This window comes from Netta rufina, assembly GCF_964035555.1.
Source record: "Netta rufina genome assembly, chromosome: Z".
NCBI lineage: Eukaryota > Metazoa > Chordata > Aves > Anseriformes > Anatidae > Netta > Netta rufina.
Window position 1 is genome coordinate 61,083,845 of NC_140126.1, and position 21,519 is coordinate 61,105,363.

Consider the following 21,519-nt stretch of genomic DNA (forward strand, 5'->3'; position numbering starts at 1 on the left):
CTTTATTCTTTTTTTTTTTCTTTTTTCTTTTTTCTTTTTTCTTTTTTCTTTTTTCTTTTTTCTTTTTTCTCCCTTCTCCCCTCCCCTCCCCTCCCCTCCCCTCCCCTTCCTTCACTCACCTCAATTCTCCATATTTTTCTTATAATTATTGGATGGATTTGTAGTTAGGGTGGTACATACTTTTTTCTTTTGACAATTTTTATTATTTTTTTAATAGTTCTTCTACCATCCTGGTGCTTATCAATTTCTATTTACTAAAAAAAAAATATAAATGATTAGCCTTGCTTTAGGTCTCCAGCTGTTTTCTCTGGCAGATCACAATCTTCTGGGTAGTCTCAAGGATCTATTGTCATATATACTAAAATATTGTAGGACATCTTATTTCTTTTCTTTATCATTCTAATCTGATTCATCTGTACTCATTAGGGGTTTATTTTTTTTTTTTATTAAAAAAGATATCCTGGGGTAAATTAAATATAGGTAAAACTTCAAAGTGGTATGACCTGATTTACACACAATCTTTAAATGACAACTCAATGGTAAATGACATTAAACGATAATAAAAAATTTCTCTGTCTACGAGGGTGATCTTAGTTTGCATTGTTTTCAACAAAAAATGCAACACTAAGATAGCCTAGAAGTTTAAACACTGTAACATGTGCAAAGACAAACTTCAGTTAACTCTTCCAAAATGTAGAGAGCATTTTTTAAATTGAGAAGCTTGTCTTGTATTTATTTTATAGCCCATGGGAACACCTCCTTAGATTAAGAATAATCCTATCACAGAATCACAGAATCACAGAATTTCCAGGTTGGAAGAGACCTCAAGATCATCGAGTCCAACCTCTGACCTAACGCTAACAGTCCCCATTAAACCATATCCCTAAGCTCTACATCTAAACATTTTTCAAAGACTTCCAGGGATGGTGACTCCACCACTTCCCTGGGCAGCCTGTTCCAATGCCTAACAACCCTTTCGGTAAAGAAGTTCTTCCTAACATCTAACCTAAAACTCCCCTGGCACAACTTAAGCCCATTCCCCCTCGTCCAGTCACCAGGTACATGGGAGAATAGACCAACCCCCACTTCGCTACAGCCTGCTTTAAGGTACCTATAAAGAGCGATAAGGTCACCCCTGAGCCTCCTCTTCTCCAGGCTGAACAAGCCCAGCTCCCTCAGCCGCTCCTCGTAGGACTTGTTCTCCAGGCCCCTCACCAGCTTCATCACCCTTCTCGGGACCCGCTCAAGCACCTCAATGTCCTTCTTGTAGCGAGGGGTCCAAAACTGAACACAGTACTCGAGGTGCGGCCTCACCAGAGCCAAGTACAGGGGGACGATCACCTCCCTAGCCCTGCTGGTCACACTGTTTCTTATGCAAGCCAGGATGCTGTTGGCCTTCTTGGCCACCTGAGCACACTGCTGGCTCATATTAAGCCGACTATCAACCATCACTCCCAGGTCCTTCTCTGCCTGGCAACTCTCCAACCACTCATCTCCCAGCCTGTAGCTCTGCTTGGGGTTATTGCGCCCCAGGTGCAGGACCCGGCAGTTGGCCTTGTTAAACTTCATGCAGTTGACCTCAGCCCATCGGTGCAGCCTATCCAGATCTTCCTGCAGAGCCTTCCTACCCTCGAGCAGATCGACACACACACCTAACTTGGTGTCATCTGCAAACTTACTGAGGGTGCACTCAATGCCCTCGTCCAGATCATCAATGAAGATATTAAAGAGGACCAGCCCCAGCACCAAGCCCTGGGGGACGCCACTAGTGACTGGCCTCCAAATGGACTTGGCTCCATTCACCACGACTGTTTGGGCCCAGCTATCCAGCCAGTTTCTAACCCAACGAAGTGTGCGCCAGTCCAAGTCAAGAGCAGCCAGTTTCTTGAGGAGAATGCTGTGGGAGACGGTGTCAAAAGCCTTGCTGAAGTCAAGGTAGACCACATCCACAGCCTTTTCCTCATCCACCCAGTGCGTCACTTTGTCATAGAAGGAGATCAGGTTCGTCAAGCAGGATCTGCCTTTCATAAACCCATGCTGCCTGGGCCCGATCGCCTGCTTGCCCTGCAAGTGCTGCGTGATGACTCTCAAGAGGATCTGCTCCATGAGCTTCCCTGGCACTGAGGTCAAACTGACAGGCCTGTAGTTTCCCGGGTCTGCCCTCCGGCCCTTCTTGTAGATGAGCATCACGTTTGCTAGCTGCCAGTCAGCTGGGACCTCCCCCGATAACCAGGACTGCTGATAAATGATGGATAGTGGCTTGGCCAGCTCCTCTGCCAGTTCTCTCAGTACCCTTGGGTGGATTCCATCCAGTCCCATCGACTTGTGCACATCCAAGTGCCGTACCAGGTCACCAAACAGTTCTTCGTGGATAGTGAGGGCCACATCCTGCTCCCCATCCCCTTCCACCAGCTCAGGGTACTGGGTATCGAGAGAACAACCAGTATTGCCACTAAAGACTGAGGCAAAGAAGGCATTAAGCCCCTCCACCTTTTCCTCATCTCTTGTAACTAAGTTTCCCCCTGCATCCAGTCAAGGATGGAGATTCTCCTTAGGCCTCCTTTTTGTGTTGATGTATTTATAGAAACGTTTTTTGTTATCTTTAACGGCAGTAGCCAGATTGAGCTCCAGATGAGCTTTGGCCTTCCTAATTTTGTTCCTGCACAGCCTCGCAACATCCTTATAGTCCTCCCTAATGGCCTGCCCACTTTTCCAAAGATTATAAACCCTCTTTTTTCTCCTAAGATCAAGCCAAAATTCTCTGTTGAGCCAGGCTGGTCTTCTTCCCCGCCAGCTCGTCTTTGGTCACGTGGGAACAGACCGTTCCTGTGCCATACAGACCGTTCCTGTGCTATGATGATAACTTTATTACTCTTTTCAGAAATGTTGTCATGCATTGTTTTGCTGCTCTTAAAACATCTCTGCCTTTATAGAAAAATTACTTGTATAGGATAAGATTTCCAAAGTCACTTGTTCATAGCAGTATTTCAAGTGTTGACATTTTCTTCTCAAATCTCATCTCTAGGCAGTAGAATGTGGGTTAGTAGATAAATGAAGCTTTTTTATTATTTAATTTGTGTCCTTACTCCAACTACTGCTACTATTATTAAAGCCAAGCAAGTAATTTATTTCATGACTCCATTAATCTTTCAGTTTGTGAGATATCTCTGCAGAGACAGAGTAAAAAATATATAAAATATTCAGATTTGTTTTGGTAATCTCTTATAAAATACATTACACTTCACTTGTTATGAATATTCAAAATTAAAGCTGCACAGTTTGATAGAATAGATAAGGCATATGGGATAAGATTTTCCTCTTATTTTGCATAATACAAGAATTCTTGTTGAAATTGGCCTGTATGAAGTTTAACTGCCAAGAATCTTTGCAGTTAATCATCTTGGAAGTTTTGCTTGCCACTTATACCCTGTTCAACAAATTCATTCAACAATATCATTGGCATCACCTTTCTTTCAAACTTACATGTGAGCTTCAAGTTGATATCAGTCTAAGACCCTCAAGATATTACTTACAACAATTTCAAGGGTTTGTTAACCCAAATTCAGTGCTGTGCAAGCCATAGCTATATCACCCCAGACTTTCTTGAACAGTTCAAAAAGTGAGTATTTATTTGCCATTTGCCGAGGCGATCGGCTCCGGGGCAGACGCGTTCTGCAGCGGAGCGGGGGATCGGGCCAGGCAGGCAGGGCTAATTTTTTCCGGCATCGAGCCTACTTGAGGGAGCCGCCAGGACCCGGCAGCCCTCGTGAGGGAGGCTGACGAGGCGAAGGCGGAGCCAGCAGCGTCAGCGGCGGGCTATTTAAATCGGGACCCACCGCCATTTCACTGCCATTTGCCAAGGCGATTGGCTCCGGGGCAGACGCGTTCTGCAGCGGAGCGGGAGATCGGGCCAGGCAGGGCTAATTTTTTCCGGCATCGAGCCTACTAGAGGGAGCCGCCAGGACCCGGCAGCCCTCGTGAGGGAGGCTGACGAGGCGAAGGCGGAGCCAGCAGCGCCCCCTCCCCAGCCATTCAAAAGCTGCCCCTAGGGAGCGCGAGCGACCAGGAGCGCGGCGAACAGGGCGGGCAAACAGGGCGTGGCGCATCAGAAGGGAGTGGCGCGGCAGTTAGCACGGCAGTTCGCGCAGGCAGCGCACGCAGGAAGGGCAGAGCGCTCCCCCTACACACAAACAACACCTCGTTAACAACAGCCGTAGCTAGGTGATAATGGTCGCCACCAGGCACGGCGCGCTCTCCAGAAAGTCGGTACACACGCAGACCGACTACCCGTTAAAAAATGCCGCAGTTCAGGTCACCGGATGCAAGGAGTGTCTGAGCCTGTTGCTGCCATCGGCGGGAGGCAGAGAAACTGCGTGCGTGAGGTGCGAGCAGGTGGATGATCTGGTCCGCATGGTGGCGGAGCTCAAGGAGGAGGTGGAGAGGTTGAGGGCCATCAGGGAGTGTGAGCGGGAGATAGACTTGTGGAGTAACTCCCTGCAGGGCCTCAAGGGGAGGTGCCGAGGTGAGACTCCTCAAATGGGGGCGGACCCCCTGCCCTGTCCCCGTCGGGCAGAGGGAGGGGATCTGGGAGCTGAGGAGGAATGGAAACAGGTCCCTGCTCGACACCGCAGGCGATCCCCTCCCCTTCCGGCCCCACCTTCCCAGGTGCCCTTACACAACAGGTTTGAGGCCCTAGAGATTGAGAGGCCGGTGTGTGAGGAAGAGGTAGCAAATGTTCCCAGGAGGATGCCTGGGGCGAGGAGGTCAACTCCGCGCCTCAGGACTGCCTCCACCAAGAAAGACAGGAGGGTTATTGTTGTTGGTGACTCGATTCTTAGGGGAACAGAGGGCCCTATTTGTCGGCCTGACCCTACCCGTAGGGAAGTCTGCTGTCTCCCTGGGGCCAGGGTCAGGGACGTTGCCAGGAAGCTTCCTAACCTGGTACGCCCTCTGACTGTTACCCCCTTTTGATAGTCCAGGCGGGCAGTGATAACATCGAAGAGAGAAGCCTCAAGGCTATCAAAAGGGACTTTAGGGGACTGGGTCGGTTAGTGGATGGAGCGGGAGTGCAGGTGGTGTTTTCGTCTATCCCTATGGTGGCAGGGAGGGGTTCAGAGAGGACACGGAAAGCCCACCTGTTAAACACGTGGCTCCGGGACTGGTGCCAACGCAGAAATCTTGGGTTTTTTGATCATGGGGCACTTTACTCAGCACCTGGCCTGATGGCCGCAGACGGGTCCCTATCTTTTAGGGGAAAAAGGATCCTGGGCCAGGAACTGGCAGAGCTCATTGAGAGGGCTTTAAACTAGGTAGGAAGGGGGATGGGGCTGAGGCTAGGATTGTTGGGGCTGTGCCAGGGGGAACAATGGCAAGGCCGGAGGATAAGGCTATGGCCCAGCTGAAGTGCATCTACACCAATGCACGCAGCATGGGTAACAAACAGGAGGAGCTGGAAGCCATCGTGCGGCAGGCAGGCTACGACTTGGTTGCCATCACGGAGACGTGGTGGGACCAGTCTCATGACTGGAGTGCTACAATGCCTGGCTATAAGCTCTATAGAAGGGACAGGCAGCATAGAAGGGGTGGTGGTGTGGCTCTCTATATTAGAGAGTCTTTCGAGGTTGTAGAACTCGAGGTTGGGAATGACAAGGTCGAGTCCCTTTGGGTTAGGATCGGCAGGGACAACAAGGCTAGTGTCCTGGTCGGGGTCTGCTATAGACCGCCGAACCAGGATGAGGAGACGGATGAGGAATTCTACAGGCAGCTGACAGAGGTTGCAAAATCATCAGCTCTTGTACTCGTGGGGGACTTCAACTTCCCTGACATATCCTGGAAGCACAACACAGCCCTGAGAAAGCAGTCTAGGAGGTTTCTGGAGAGCGTGGAAGATAGCTTCCTGACGCAGCTGGTTAGTGAACCTACCAGGGGTGGTGCCCCGCTAGACCTTCTCTTCACAAACAGAGAGGGACTGGTGGAGGACGTGATCATCGGGAGCTGTCTTGGGCAGAGTGACCACGCAATGGTGGAGTTCACTATTCTTGGCGAGGCCAGGAAGGGGACCAGTAAAACCGCTGTATTGGACTTTCGAAGGGCTGACTTTGAGCTGCTCAGGACACTAGTTGGTGGAGTCCCTTGGGAGGTGGTTCTGAAGGGCAGAGGAGTCCAGGAAGGCTGGGCGCTCTTCAAGAGGGAAGTCTTAATGGCGCAGGAATGGTCTGTCCCCACGTGCCCAAAGACGAGCTGGCGGGGAAGAAGACCAGCCTGGCTCAACAGAGAATTGTGGCTTGATCTTAGGAGGAAAAAGAGGGTTTATAAGCTTTGGAAAAGTGGGCAGGCCACTAAGGAGGACTTTAAAGAAGTAGCGAGGCTGTGCAGGGACAAAATTAGGAAGGCCAAAGCTCATCTGGAGCTCAATCTGGCTACTGCCGTTAAAGATAACAAAAAACGTTTCTATAAATACATCAACACAAAAAGGAGGACTAAGGAGAATCTCCATCCTTTACTGGATGCAGGGGGAAACTTAGTTACAAGAGATGAGGAAAAGGCGGAGGTGCTCAATGCCTTCTTTGCCTCAGTCTTTAGCGGCAATACCGGTTGTTCTCTGGATACTCAGTACCCTGAGCTGGTGGAAGGGGATGGGGAGCAGGATGTGGCCCTCATTATCCATGAAGAACTGGTTGGTGACCTGCTACGGCACTTAGATGTGCACAAGTCGATGGGGCCGGATGGGATCCACCCAAGGGTACTGAGGGAACTGGCAGAGGAGCTGGCCAAGCCACTATCCATCATTTATCAACAGTCCTGGCTATCAGGGGAGGTTCCAATCGACTGGCGGCTAGCAAACGTGACGCCCATCTACAAGAAGGGCCGGAGGGCAGACCCGGGAAACTACAGGCCTGTCAGTTTGACCTCAGTGCCAGGAAATCTCATGGAGCAGATCCTCCTGAGAGTCATCATGCAGCACTTGCAGGGCAAGCAGGCGATCAGGCCCAGTCAGCATGGCTTTATGAAAGGCAGGTCATGCCTGACGAACCTGATCTCCTTCTATGACAGAGTGACGCACTGGGTGGATGAGGGAAAGGCTGTGGATGTGGTCTACCTTGACTTCAGCAAGGCTTTTGACACCGTCTCCCACAGCATTCTCCTCAAGAAACTGGCTGCTCTTGGCTTGGACTGGCGCACGCTTCGCTGGGTTAGAAACTGGCTGGATAGCCGGGCCCAAAGAGTCGTGGTGAATGGAGCCAAGTCCAGTTGGAGGCCAGTCACTAGTGGCGTCCCCCAGGGCTCGGTGCTGGGGCCGGTCCTCTTTAATATCTTCATCGATGATCTGGACGAGGGCATTGAGTGCACCCTCAGTAAGTTCGCAGATGACACCAAGTTAGGTGCGTGTGTCGATCTGCTTGAGGGTAGGAAAGCTCTGCAGGAGGATCTGGATAGGCTGCACCGATGGGCTGAGGTCAACTGCATGAAGTTCAACAAGGCCAAGTGCCGGGTCCTGCACCTGGGGCGCAATAACCCCAAGCAGAGCTACAGGCTGGGAGAGGAATGGTTGGAGAGCTGCCAGGCAGAGAAGGACCTGGGAGTGATGGTGGATAGTCGGCTGAATATGAGCCAGCAGTGTGCTCAGGTAGTCAAGAAGGCCAACGGCATCCTGGCTTGTATCAGGAACAGCGTGACCAGCAGGGCTAGGGAGGTGATCGTCCCCCTGTACTCGGCTCTGGTGAGGCCGCACCTCGAGTACTGTGTTCAGTTTTGGACCCCTCGCTACAAGAAGGACATGGAGGTGCTTGAGCGGGTGCAGAGAAGGGCGACGAAGCTGGTGAGGGGCCTGGAGAACAAGTCCTACGAGGAGCGGCTGAGGGAGCTGGGCTTGTTCAGCCTGGAGAAGAGGAGGCTCAGGAGTGACCTTATCGCTCTCTATAGGTACCTCAAGGGAGGCTGTAGCGAGGTGGGGGTTGGCCTGTTCTCCCACGTGCCTGGTGACAGGACGAGGGGGAATGGGCTTAAGTTGAGCCAGGGGAGTTTTAGGTTAGATGTTAGGAAGAACTTCTTCACTGAAAGGGTTGTTAGACATTGGAACAGGCTGCCCAGGGAAGTGGTGGAGTCACCATCCCTGGAAGTCTTCAAAAGACGTTTAGATGTAGAGCTTAGGGATATGGTTTAGTGGAGGGCTGTTAGCGTTAGGTCAGAGGTTGGACTCAATGACCTTGAGGTCTCTTCCAACCTAGAAATTCTGTGATTCTGTGATTTATTATTTGTTTCTGTCTGGAAAATCCTGGTTAAATAACACCAAAATCCTTTGTACTTTTATCAATCTTTCAATAAAACTATCTGTTTATTTACTTATTTATCTTATTTTGAAAATTACCTTAATTTATTTTTGACTTCATGTAGCTATCTGATGCATACAGTTACTTATTTTCAGAGTGTTGATACTCTTTGCATCATATGATCCCAACTGTCCCTTCCCTTTACATTTCCTTCTTATTAATTTTGAATTGATATTCAATATTAAAAAGAGCTTTTCCTTTTCATTAGGGCATTTTTGACCTCAGGTACCACTGAAAGTATATACAGGCACAGGCACACACACACAAATGTGTTAGAAATATCTTTATTTTTGTCCATTGAGAAATTTTTAATATTTAAACTGATCAAAAATCCCTCATCTCTTCTTTCATTGTTAACTCCTAATGCATGTTCTTGAATAGCATCTCTTCTGTGCAATGAGTTCAAGTTAATATCTCCCCTCAAAAGCTTCAAATGAGATAACAAAAGAAAAGGTTTGGTATTATGCAAAGGAAAATAAAATCTTTAAAAGAGATTGGTAAAGAATACAGAAATAAAATGTAGGTACTGTGATTTAATGCTAACAAACTCCAACAAAAACAATTATAGCAGAATCAGTAGTGTCTAGCCTAAATTAGGCAACTGAGAAGTTTTGTACAGCCTAAAAAATGGCATCTTACTGGAGCAAGATGATTAATTCTAGTTGAAAAAATAGGGTTGTACAAAGTATGTTTGAAACCAAACCAAAATATTTCATAGAATTTTCCATGAAGAAGAAGAGGTTGCTTTCTTTGTTTTCTAAATTTTTAGAAAAAAACAAAAAACAAACAAACAAACAAACAAAAACTTTAAAGCCAGGTGGTATACAGAAGCTTACCTCTGGACCTTTCATTTAATGCCGGCTGTGTTAAGAATAATGACAGTATAGAAAACTGCAATGGGTCTTTAGCATTGGTTTTGCAGTTATTCAGAATTCAAGAATTCATAAGAACTTGTACTTTTAAATAGTGTAATTGCCCTTAATTTTTTATTGGATTTGTAATTATCCCACTCAGCATCATCTAGTATTAGATAAGAAGAAAGGACAAATGCCTTTGGTCACAGTGGCATTTTTACTTTAAAAGAATAGATGATGAACATCCTAAGCTGAAGGAAAACAAGTTGAATTTAAATGAACAATTTAACAGATTAGTTTAACCCACTCCATTTTGGAGTGATCCAAATTATTGCCTTCAGTTCAATGACTCCATAATGCAAATCACATGCAGTCAAGAACTCTTTAAATATGAGTTTACAAAATTTCATCAATAATCTTCCTTCTTTAACCTGCAGCATTTTTATACTGTTTGTTCTTAGGAAACTGATAATTAGTTTGAGTTTATAAACCCATGCTTTTTAGTTTTAAAATCTGTTGAATTAATTATGTCCTTCTTCTCTAGAATAGGTAAATATGACAGTAAATATGACAACACAGTAACAGTTGCAGTGTAAAGAGATCCTTTGGAAGCATTATTTCTTAGGAGTAAAAAAAAAAAAAAATTTTTTTAATTGTCTACATGCAGATTTGGTATATGTAGACATCTGATAAAACAATTTTCATACAAACACAATCATAAATACTTGTTGTGATGGTGGTGTGTTGCTGGCCCATTTTCAAATAGATTTATGGGCACAGCAGATGCTGCTGCTTCTTATGGTCTGAACCCTAGCAAAAAGCATTCTGTCGTTTCTGGTTCATATTGCCTAATAATTAATGAAATTGTCCAGGCATAAGAGACCCTGGGCATTAGCCACTTCTCTTTTAGTTTGAAGTGGCTTAAATCCATTTAGCCTAGGAAATTACCTATGCAGCCATACTACAAGGGAGAGGAAGGGATAGAAGAAGGAACTTCTGTTTCACACTTGGTCTTACTGATTAACCAGGCTAAAACAAGAGGAAGAAAAGGGAGCATTGTTTTTGTAGTCTAGGAATGCTGAGGAGGGGAAATACTGGTTTTGAGTATCCAAGTATACATTATATATATTGTCTAGACTAGGTGTGAGGAGGCTGCTCAGAAGAAATCAAACTGAGGGCTCAGTCAAATACGAGCTGCTATAAAACTAAACTGCAGAGCTTTCTGTTAAATTTGTATTCACTTCTACCCCTTCACAGATCTTCAGTATTTGGCAAAGCAAGGAATTAATTGTCTTGCCACAAAACTTGATCTTCAAGAATAATTGCTCTTTCTTTCCATAGATCAAGGAAATATTTCCTGTATAATTCCAGGAGTCTTGCCATCAGACTTAAATGATCTATTACTGGCTTGACCAGGACAATAAAAAGACTGTTCATCTGTAAAAGGTGCCTAAAAGAGATTCCTCTGGTAAGAAGAAAAACAAAAAACAAACAAAACAGACAACCAAACAACCCCCACCACCATCAACAAAAAACCACACACCTACTTTGACAAAGTAATAGAAAATCAGACTTAATTTGCATGTTAACCAAGAACCCAGCTGATCTGAGACACTGCATCTCAGGGAAAGTGTTCTAAGTCAGTGAGATTTCCTGCCAGCTTTTAGACCAGAAAAGCACATAAGCAAGGCTCATTGGTACGATTTTACTAGTTACCTGATGTAAACTTCAGCAATGATAGAACTAGAATAAATTTTATATTTTTTTCTCCTCTCAAAAAGGTTAGAGGAGGATAGGAAATTAAACATATATTATTTCATTATATTTTGCTGTCTTAATATGGTTACAGTCATGTTACACATACTGTGAACCATTTTGTGCCTTTTCTTATTTAGAATTAAGGGAAAAAAATGCAAATAATTATTCATGGAAAACAGATGACATGGTTCAATTTGTTGTTATGGTGGGTGTTTACATCTCTAGGGCTTTGGTTTTCTTGAACTGAACAGTAATTTTGAGAATATGACCTTTTTACTCCAGGACAATTCTCCTAGACACTAGAGCTTTAGTAGAGAATCCAGTAACCCCCAAAATAATTTATACTTTTTCCTCAGCAATGACAAAATAAAGGCACCTAATATACACCCAGTGCTCACAATTATTTTTTCATTCATCTGGACTGAACAATAATGATGTCATATCTTGATTGTTTTTGCACGTATGAAGTACACATCATAATGAACAAATCATACCCATAATCTCTCACCAAAAAATATTAATTCTAATCACGTATCATTACATGCGATTAAGTAGAAAAGGAGTTCGCAGGTAATATTTCATGTTGGTATCATGTAACTAAGAGGACAAAGTCTATTTTGTCAGGTAACTGTTACTACCAGAAGATGTTTTGTTTAAGCTCCAATTCTGCAAATGATTGAAGTTGCTGCCATCATGGTTACGATTCTGGTGTTCCTGAATAAGTAGCTCTACAGAGTAAGAAGTAGCTCTACAGAGGCAGCAAGCAAAACATGTTAATTGCATGTGAATGAGTCTCACTCACAACTGCCAAGATTTCATCTCTTTGAATCTCTCAGTATGAGGGGGTAGGTATATCCCTGCTGTTCATGTTCAACAGGAAAGAAATTCTCTCATTCTTATTTTTCACCTCTTCATTTTTATTTCATTTGTCACATTTTTCCTCAGATATCCAATAAGACTGATTTTTTTCAGCTTCCTGTACTGCTACTGCCCTGCTTGATGCCATGATAAATCTGGTTACTCTACCACTTTATTTATACAAAGTACATTATTAATGTATTTTATTCATCTTATCAAGATTCGTGCCTGTTCCTTAGAATACACTCCAATTTCACCTTGATCCTAGTTTCTAAATAATCAGGTTATTTTATTTTTCATATTTCTTGATTGCAAAACAGAAGTATGTTCTTCATTATGGAGACGTTATGCCAAAGTAATTTGACTAGTCCATGTGGTGGTTTAGACATACTTATTTCTACCTTTTATTTCTTAAATAACTTGAGGAACTATTTATCTCCTGTTACCAAGACTGTGGAAATAATTTGTCACAGAGTATTCAGGGGCCACCTGTTCATCAGCATGATTGGGCACACTGCTTGCCATAACAAGCATATATACAACAAGCCCTCTGTGTTCTACAGGATGTATTTCAGGCTCTTATGCTCTAAATTAGGCTCATCAATGAGAGTTAGTAGGAGTCCTACTTCTTGACTAATACAGTCCAATCAGCAGATTGCATGAGCCTGCTTTGGTTTCACCCAAGACTATCATGACTGATGTTGTCCCTTTTCTTCATTGCTTACTCTTCAAGTGTGGAGAAGAGGGAGAGGAAGATGGATGCCCACCTGCTACTTCTCTTGGTCTCTGGGAGCTTCAGAGAGGAGGGGACTAAAATTTGATTAAAATTGCATCAGCTAGGGGGCCTGGGCTTCAACTACTTCCTCACTGAAGACCCAGCAGCAGCTGGGCTGAGAGGAAAACAGGAAACTGGGACAAAACCAGCCACAGTACAGAAAATATTAACAGTATCAAAACTGTCTTGTGTTACATTTCCTAGAGGGAGATGCATGTTCCAGATAGGCAGGATCTGTTCCCACTCAGGAGTGATGTGCTGAAGTAAGTGCTCCAAGGAGTTTTGAGTGTACCTTTAGTTGCATAAATCTCTCCGCCTCACATGGAAATACCTGCATAAGGCAGGTTAAATAAATATTTTAAATGTTGAAAAAAAAGTCAGAATTCTGTACTTCATAAGACAGTTCCATAAAACATTTGTTCCTACTGAAAGTTTTATTTGTAGTTGGACAACGTCTAGAGACATTGTATTATATATATATATATTATATTATATATTATATGTTATATATTATATCATATGTTATATATTATATATCATATATTATGTTTCCTTTAATGTATATTGGTGTTTCTAATTTTAAACTAAAAGTAATCCTAAAAACTCCATGGTACTTTTTCATATATAATCTTAATGACTGAATTTGTCAGTGGCATCAGAGCTTTTAGTTGCCTGTCATCTTACCTAACAGAGGAAATGATAAACACATTTGACAGCCATCCTCTGGTCCTTCCGCTTAATAAAAAATGACTTTTTCTTTCAAACATGGTGCGAATAACCAAGGTTGTAATGGTTGAGATCATCAGGAAAACATGAAAAATACATTCCCTGTTGTGAAATTTAACACCATCTTTTAGTCCAAAGCAAAAAGGAAACAAAAATTATGTGGATTGTTCAGTTTAGTCAGCTGTTAATAATGTGAGAAACAGAAAATTTCTCAGTTTCACTGTGGCAAAACTATTTCTATGTATACAAATGAAGGAAATGGAAAAGTTTTGAAAAACTGAAACATACATGTATACATATATATATTTATGTGCACACTGGATTTATGTGATCTGCTTTGCAACAAGACTCATAAGAGTTTTGAGCAAACCCAACAGATAAACTCACCTATTTTAGGAGGTAAGCCACCTCTAACTAAGCGCGAACATTTTATAGACTTTTATAATCAAGCAGATTTTTCCTGAGGGGAGCAAAAGCATATCACTGCCATTAAAAGAAACAAAACAATCCCAGAACTGCTCCTTACAAAGGTGTAGGATATTACTTGTTACTTTAGTTTCAGTTCTATTTCTATTCCTATTCCATTTCTATTATACAAATAGATTCACATCAGTTGTGAACATACTTTCCATGTTGCATTGTGGTTCTTTTAGGTATGTAAAACAGAAAGAGCATGGTTCAAAACTGTACTAAAGTTAGTGCAAGGGAATAATTACATCAAATTCATAGGTCTTCAGATCAGTATCTTTCAGATTTACACATATTACGTTTTACAATAAAAATTGAAAATTTAGATTTCAATCTACTCTGAAATTATTTGGCTTTGGTTTTATTTTTCCAAATATTACCTTTTTTTCCCCCTCACATCTTAGTTCTCTATCCAAGGAATTAATACTTAAAAGAGTGCCAGAGAAAAATCAGACATCAAACAGACAAACAAACAAACAAACAACAAAAAAAAAAAAACAAAAAAAACCCCACCAACCAACAAAAAAGCACAAGAGGCAACCACAACTTAAAACACACCATTTCTATCATAAAATTAGCATATTAAACTGTTACATAATCTGCAAGAATCTTCAGTGATTATTCTGAAATTTAATTTTTGGAGAATAGTCTTGTTTATATTGGTGAAATTGAGACTCTAAATGCCCATTTCTTTGTGCTGTGCTATACTCTTTTGCAGTCTTTACTGCTTTACTAGACAACTAAACAAAACAGAATAAAAATCTTGATTGGTAGTGGTTTGTCTTCTACTGGCTAGGTTGAAAAGGCAAAACCTATTTTATAAAATATTAGTAAGATCATTATTTTCATTTCTCACCCCTATGACACCCATTCAACAACTAGGGCTTCTTGCTATATGTCCCACCTGAACTTCAACATTTCACCAGAGATGGGGTGGATGAGGCACAAATATTTTTAAAGCTGGTAGTACAGGATAAAATTTTTCTATTTCTGAAGTCCTCTAATTTTTCATACCTTATCCCAGAAATCAATGGGATTTAAGTAATTTTATTCCTTAGCTTAATCTCTTAGCAATCTCTTAGCAGGTAATGTTAAGAGAACAGCTTTTGATGGGATCAAGCATTTAAGTTACTGTGTTGACTTAATTGTATTATACTTTTGTTTTATACTTTCAGTGTAGAAAAAGGAAGGAGAGGGGTGGGCTCTTGTGAAAATACCTGTACTCCTTAACAACTATGTGCACTGAGGCTCTGGTTCAAGGATGTGGTCAAGCATCACTTGTTGGTGGGTAGTAGAGAGTATCTTCTTTCCTCAGTGCTTCCACATCATTTTTTAAATTTTTTATTTTATTTTATTTTATTTTATTTTATTTTATTTTATTTTATTTTATTTTATTTTATTTTATTTTATTTTATTTTATTTTATTTTATTTTATTTTATTATTTTATTTTATTTTATTTTATTTCTGCTTTTTTTTTTTCTTCTGTCTCTCCCCCGCCCCGCCTGCCCCCCTTCTCTTTTCCTTTTAGTTAAATTATTTAATTAATAATGATTTTCCTTTAATAAATATTTTTCCTTTAATTAAATTATCCTTATGTCATGAGTTGTATTTTCCCTTTTCTCTTCCACTTGTCTTCTGAGGAGGGGGAGTGAGAGCATGGTGGTGGTGAAGTTCAGCTGGCTAGCAAGGTAAAACCACCAGTTCTTCATAAAAATGCATGTTCTGTAGCTGCCTGAAGGCCTCAAGTTTATGGCTCTGACCAAGTGAGTGATACACAGAAGTGTTTCTCATTACCTTTTGAAAGAAAATGTCTGACAATATTGCATTGCTATACTTCTCATTTACATAGTTATTCCGAGTCCATACAGCAGATCATTAACCCTGAGAAACCTCTGAGAAGACAACACTCAAACAACAGTGTGAAGATCTCCCGACATCATTGTTTTGCTTGTACACTGTCTATGATAATTGTATCACTTCCAAGTTAATTACTTACCTGTAGGAAAAGACCATGATGCAATAAATGAACTCATTTCCCCCCCCTTTTGAATTAACAGACTCTAAATGTTATGCAGACTTTTGCTCAGCCAAACCAATGGCACATTTTTAAGCCATTCAATTTTTTTTTTGTTATTATTTTTCTTGAAAGCTACTTTATAGTATTTATATTTATGTATTTATTCATGTATTTTACCCATAAAATCATTATTTTTACTGTCATTACTTACGGGGTTAATTTACTCAAATTTATTCATTAAAATTATTGTATTGACAAGAAATGTCATTTCAATGAATGCTGATCTTGTACTACAGTATTCATATCAAAATAATTCTTATTCACACTTGACAAATTCAGTGAGAACGAAACCCAGCCACCCTTTCCTATGAAATGAGCTGTTTATTTTACTTCTACCAGCTGTTCTGAAGGAAGGGCCTATATACTTTTCTGACATATGAAAAGTCCCACAGTTAAAACTGTATATTTATTAATGAGAAAGAAGTATATGATTTATCTGCTTGTGTAGTTATCCTGTTTGGTAAGATATCCGTTGTTTTGAGTGTCATGGTACTTAATGGTACAGTTTAGGGAGGCAGACACTACACTTTTGTCAGAGAGATCATTGCTGTGCACCAAACTCGTTGTGTAATCTGTGCTGTCTTCATGAACAATGAATGCTGTAACAAACAGGAAATTGCAGTTTTAACAAATGCTGATTATTGAGCTCCATTTGGAAGTAAGCTGGAGAAATGAATTTGTGCGTGTTCTACTGAAGGCTTTAAAAAATATGTCAATCTCTTAAATGTGCTTGATTCAATTATTAACTTGCATTAAATCTCGCGGAGTAGAACATGAATTCCAAGATATCCATGTAAGACAATTTATTAAAGGTTCACCTCTGTTTCCTGGTGTTGTGTTTCAGTTACTCTTTCCAAGTTTAGATATGGTGTCTACTTAAAAATTTTGCTGTTTTTATATATATACCAGTAGCATGTTTTTGATAAAACATTATTTGGCTGAAAACTCACTTTACTTGTTCTTTCATCACAAATTTAATAAGATATAGTATGCATTGTTTTTTGTTTACTTGTTTCTTTATGATAATAATTGTTGATGAAGCAACTAATTTGGAAAACCATTTCCAAACATGGGAAAGGCAGGGAGACTGGGAGTATTCAGCATGGATTTGTGATGGTGGAAATTGTGCTTAACCAACAACAGACTTCTACAATGAGGTGACTGGTAGATGAGCAGTGGATATTGCTTACTATGATTTCATTAATTCTCCTATAGACAGTTTCCTTTCAAGGTGGCTTGAAAACTGACTGAAACACCCAGAGGGCTGTGATCAGTGACCCACAATACAATTAAAGGCAAGTCACTAGTGGTTTACCCCAGAGGCTAATACTGGAGCAAATACTGGTTAACAGAATCATGAGTAACTTGGAAATAGGCTTAGCAAGTTTGCAAGTAGCACAAAACTAGGAGTAGAGATGGGCACACCAGATAGTAATCTTACCATTCAGAGGGATCTGGACAGGCTGGAGAATTGGGCTGAGAGAAATGACACGAATTTCAACGAAGAAAAGTGCAGAGTTTTACATCCATGGAGTAGTAACCTCATGCACCAGAACACACTGGGGGCCCAATGACTGGAAAACATCTTTGCAGAGGAGGACCTAGGGTTCCAAGCTGACCAAACGTTCCTGCAGCCAAGATGGCCAGATGCATTAGGCTGAGCTATGAAGAACACTGCCTACAAACTGAGGGGTGTGATCCTTGACCTTTACTCAGCACTGAGGCCATCTACAGTGCTATGTCCAGTTTGTGTCTCTCTTGTACAAGATGGCAAGTCCAAAGCAGGGACACAAAGACAGTTAAGAGACATAAGTACCTATCATGTGAGGAAAGGCTGAGAGAACTGGGACTGTTCAGCCTGGAGAAGAGAAGGCTCAGGGGGATCTATGCATATAAATACCTGATGGAAGGGACTGAAGATGAAGGAGACAGATTATTTTCAGTGGAAACCTTTTTATTTATTTATTTATTTATTTTTCCTTATGCAAAGCCAATTCATCTGTCTAAGGAGAGAGAAATGCAAATGTTGCATCAAAAGAATATAAATATCGTTATCTGATTGTTAATTGAAATCAAATAAATTTAAAATAATACATGGTTAAAGATAAAAGTGAGTACTACATTCTGACAATGAATGCAGTTCACGCTGCACTGGTTATGAATCTGCAGGTTTATTTCAGGGATCAGAACTTAATGATGAGTGAGATTTGTTTATATTCTGTAAGATTAGTCGTTGTCTGAGGTACAGTCAAGCAGATGTGACATAACTGGTAAAAAAAATAGAACAATTCAGAAAATACATGATATTTTCTTTGAGGTCATCCAGAAGGGCTATGAGGGCTGTTACTTTGAGATTTTCCTTTCCAGAAATTGAAGAAAGTAAATGGAATAAAATAATAAAATAAATATGTTTTTCATACACACACACAAACAAAAACAAACAAAAAAAACCCAACAACTTTTTTTGGATAAAACAGTCTAAAGTTAAAAGTAAGAACATTTTTATTTTACGAACAGACTGTATATGTAAATAATTGTCTTCTTTTATATTCTTGAACATAAACTGTTCTCTAAAGAGAACTCATAGGTAGATAAATCTGCAGTATAGAGAAACAATAAATGTTGCTTCATCAACAATAAACTGAGATGTTCTTCAGACAAATAGCAGTTAATTTAATTTATGATGAAAAAATAAAATGAATAGACCAAAAAAAAAGTAAGAATTATATAACAAACAGCAGGTGACTGTATGAGTATTTCACTGCAATCTTAATGCAGAAATTAGAGGTATAGTGACAAATATTGCCTGAAATGTTCCTTTATCACAAGATAGAATTGTAGATAGGCTTACTAATTAATTAAAATTGAAAAAAAACAGACACCTCATCCTGTCCCAATGTTTATAAAAAACAGCAACAACAGCAACAAACAAGCAAACAAACAAACAAAAAAAAGCATGGAACAATCTTTCTATGTCTGTTATTTTAGGTCAGAAAGAGTGGCTTTAAAATATTTGTAAGCATTTGAGGGTTGATAACTAACAGCAACATGGGTTTTGTAGGGATGCCAGTTTTACTGAGCTATTATGTAAAACAACAGAACTGGTGACTCATTCTAATTCAATTCAAGTTCTGAAATACCATGAATTTTAGGCACCAGTTCTGACTTACCACAAGTTACAGAAACACAGTCTAGATCTTTAGAGTTGGGGTATCATCCTAGAAATAGCAGATTTAATCTACAGTGATTGGTTTAATGTATTTTTCTTGGATTTGAGATAACTTTGGTAAATGATCTCAGGTTGAATAGACTGATAATTTCTTATGAAATCTATTAGTGTGACAAAAACACCTATTCATCCACAAATAATGTAATTTACTTATATTTCATGAATAACAACATTTTAACCTTCAAGTAAATTCCAGAATAATTGAAAAGTTCAGATTCCATCGAAGTGATCATTTTAGACCACATAGAGAAAAATATCAGTAGAGGTGAAATTAATCTCAAGATAAAAAAAAAAAAAAAAAAAAAAAAAAGCCAAATAGGTACTTCTATCTTGGCCCATGTAGACTAAATGTATATAAATTATCTATAATATTTTAGGTACTCTGAGTTCTCTGTTGCTATCATAAGTACATTTAAAATTCTAAGTAGACTGCTGTTTCCCAAACTGTGATCCAGTAGCTCATTCAAACATATCTCTATAGAGCCATATGAATAGCATTAGTTATTAGGGTTTGCTTTCAGTTAAATGACTGATTGTAAAGAGGCAGACCACAGTTCATTTTGGAAAATGATAGGACTCATTAGTCTGAAATACTTGACTTAATTTAAATTTAAATATTACTGAAGATATAATAGAGTATCTGCCTCATCATACTTTTGAGCAATTGACTGAGAACAAAATGCCCAATTATTGTATATATATATATTATTCTATTCTTCGTGTATTACAAACATTATCCTTTGTATAACACAAAATAAAACTTGGGACTGCTCTCACTTTAGTGTCTTTATCTTACTAGTTGTATAACAAAAGGCAGTACACTTGTCAGCGTAATGTTTCCTTCCAAACAAAGATATGTACCACTCCTACCAGAAAACAAGAAAATTAAACAAACCCCCTGTGTTTGACTGTATCAATATACTCCCAGACTTTCCTTCAGAGTGGTTTGGGATGTAAGGAAAATCTTTTGAAAAAACAGGGTTTGCTTCTTTGTCCCATTGTACTCTTTATGAAAGCAGTTTTCAAAGTTAACCAAGACATATTCAGAGGAAATTAGAAATAAATAATAATAAAATAATAATAATAATAAAACACAAATATTGTTCTTAGAACAACGTAAGACCACTCTGAATTTTGATAACAGGAAATCAGAGAAATCATGCTAAGAAAATTTGACCCATAAGATATTAAAATTTTCTAACACTGATCAAAATATTTTATCTGAAAGTCTAAGAGTATTTTGATCCTCCAAGTGAAATGTAAAATCATTATATTCGTTAAGTTCTTTAATTTTTAGGAATAGAGCCTTAACATACAAAAGGTATGTAAAAGATTTTCCAAGGAAATCATACTGTGTTTAGTACCATATTTGGTATCTTTTTCACACTTTTAATTGTTAAAAAAAAAAAAAAAAGAAGTGTTCTGAATAGTCTAAACATTTCCCATCTCATTAATGGACCATAAAAGAAAGCAAAAGAAAGAAATTAGAAACCCTAAGTGATATAAATGATACTTGTTAAATGTATGTTATAACATTTTAAAAAACATGGACCATACAATTTTTTATTTTAGATATTTGATGCTGCCAGTTTGAGGAGGCAACCTTCATCTAGGTATATTTGACATATTGGTGGAGTGTATGCATATTTTCTACCAACTGAAATTTGTGTTTTCTACACCTATGAAAAAAAAAAAGATATATTTTTGTTTTGTTTTGTTTTTCCTTTGTCCACCACACTCCTCCTTCAGCAGTGTTCCTGAACTTAACTTTTGTACTGTTATAATCTATGAGGAGTGGAAGTAAAACTTTCTCAATAAACTTGTATGATGACTAATTACTTTAAATTGCTAAAGTGTTCTTCACAGTACAGAATGCATATCCTTTTGTTTAAATCTGCCAGGAAGTCTTCACATTTACATAATGTCATATGTCCAGTGAAAGCACTAGGCAAATTAATTGGTAGGATGCAAATAGTTTTGTTATGAAATATGAATATGTGCACTTTCATAGGCCTGGTGTAGAGTAGATGTTCTAGGCTCTGGATGCTCTAGGCTCTCCAGGTGTGGGTGAATCTGCAATTGTTTGTCCATGCTGTCTCCATTAAAGAGTGAAGAGCTCTCACTCATTCCTGCCTACCTCCTTTTTGGGTTTCTCTTAAGCCTACAAATTCATTGTTCAAACGATACAGTTTTGTCTAAAAGAACCAAATAAATTGGCAGAGATTTTAAAATAGTGTCCATAAATCATAACAAGTCAATTATTTGTGATGCTATGAATAAGATTAAAAAATATCTTCTGGCATAAGCCAATCTATAGTTCCCAGGAAATCTACTTCTTAACTGTTTAATGCTCAGATATCTCGCAGAATATAACCAGTCACAGGCGCACTTCCAAAATTGTTCTGAACACCTGCAGTGTGTGTCATAGTTTTACTGTTCTTGT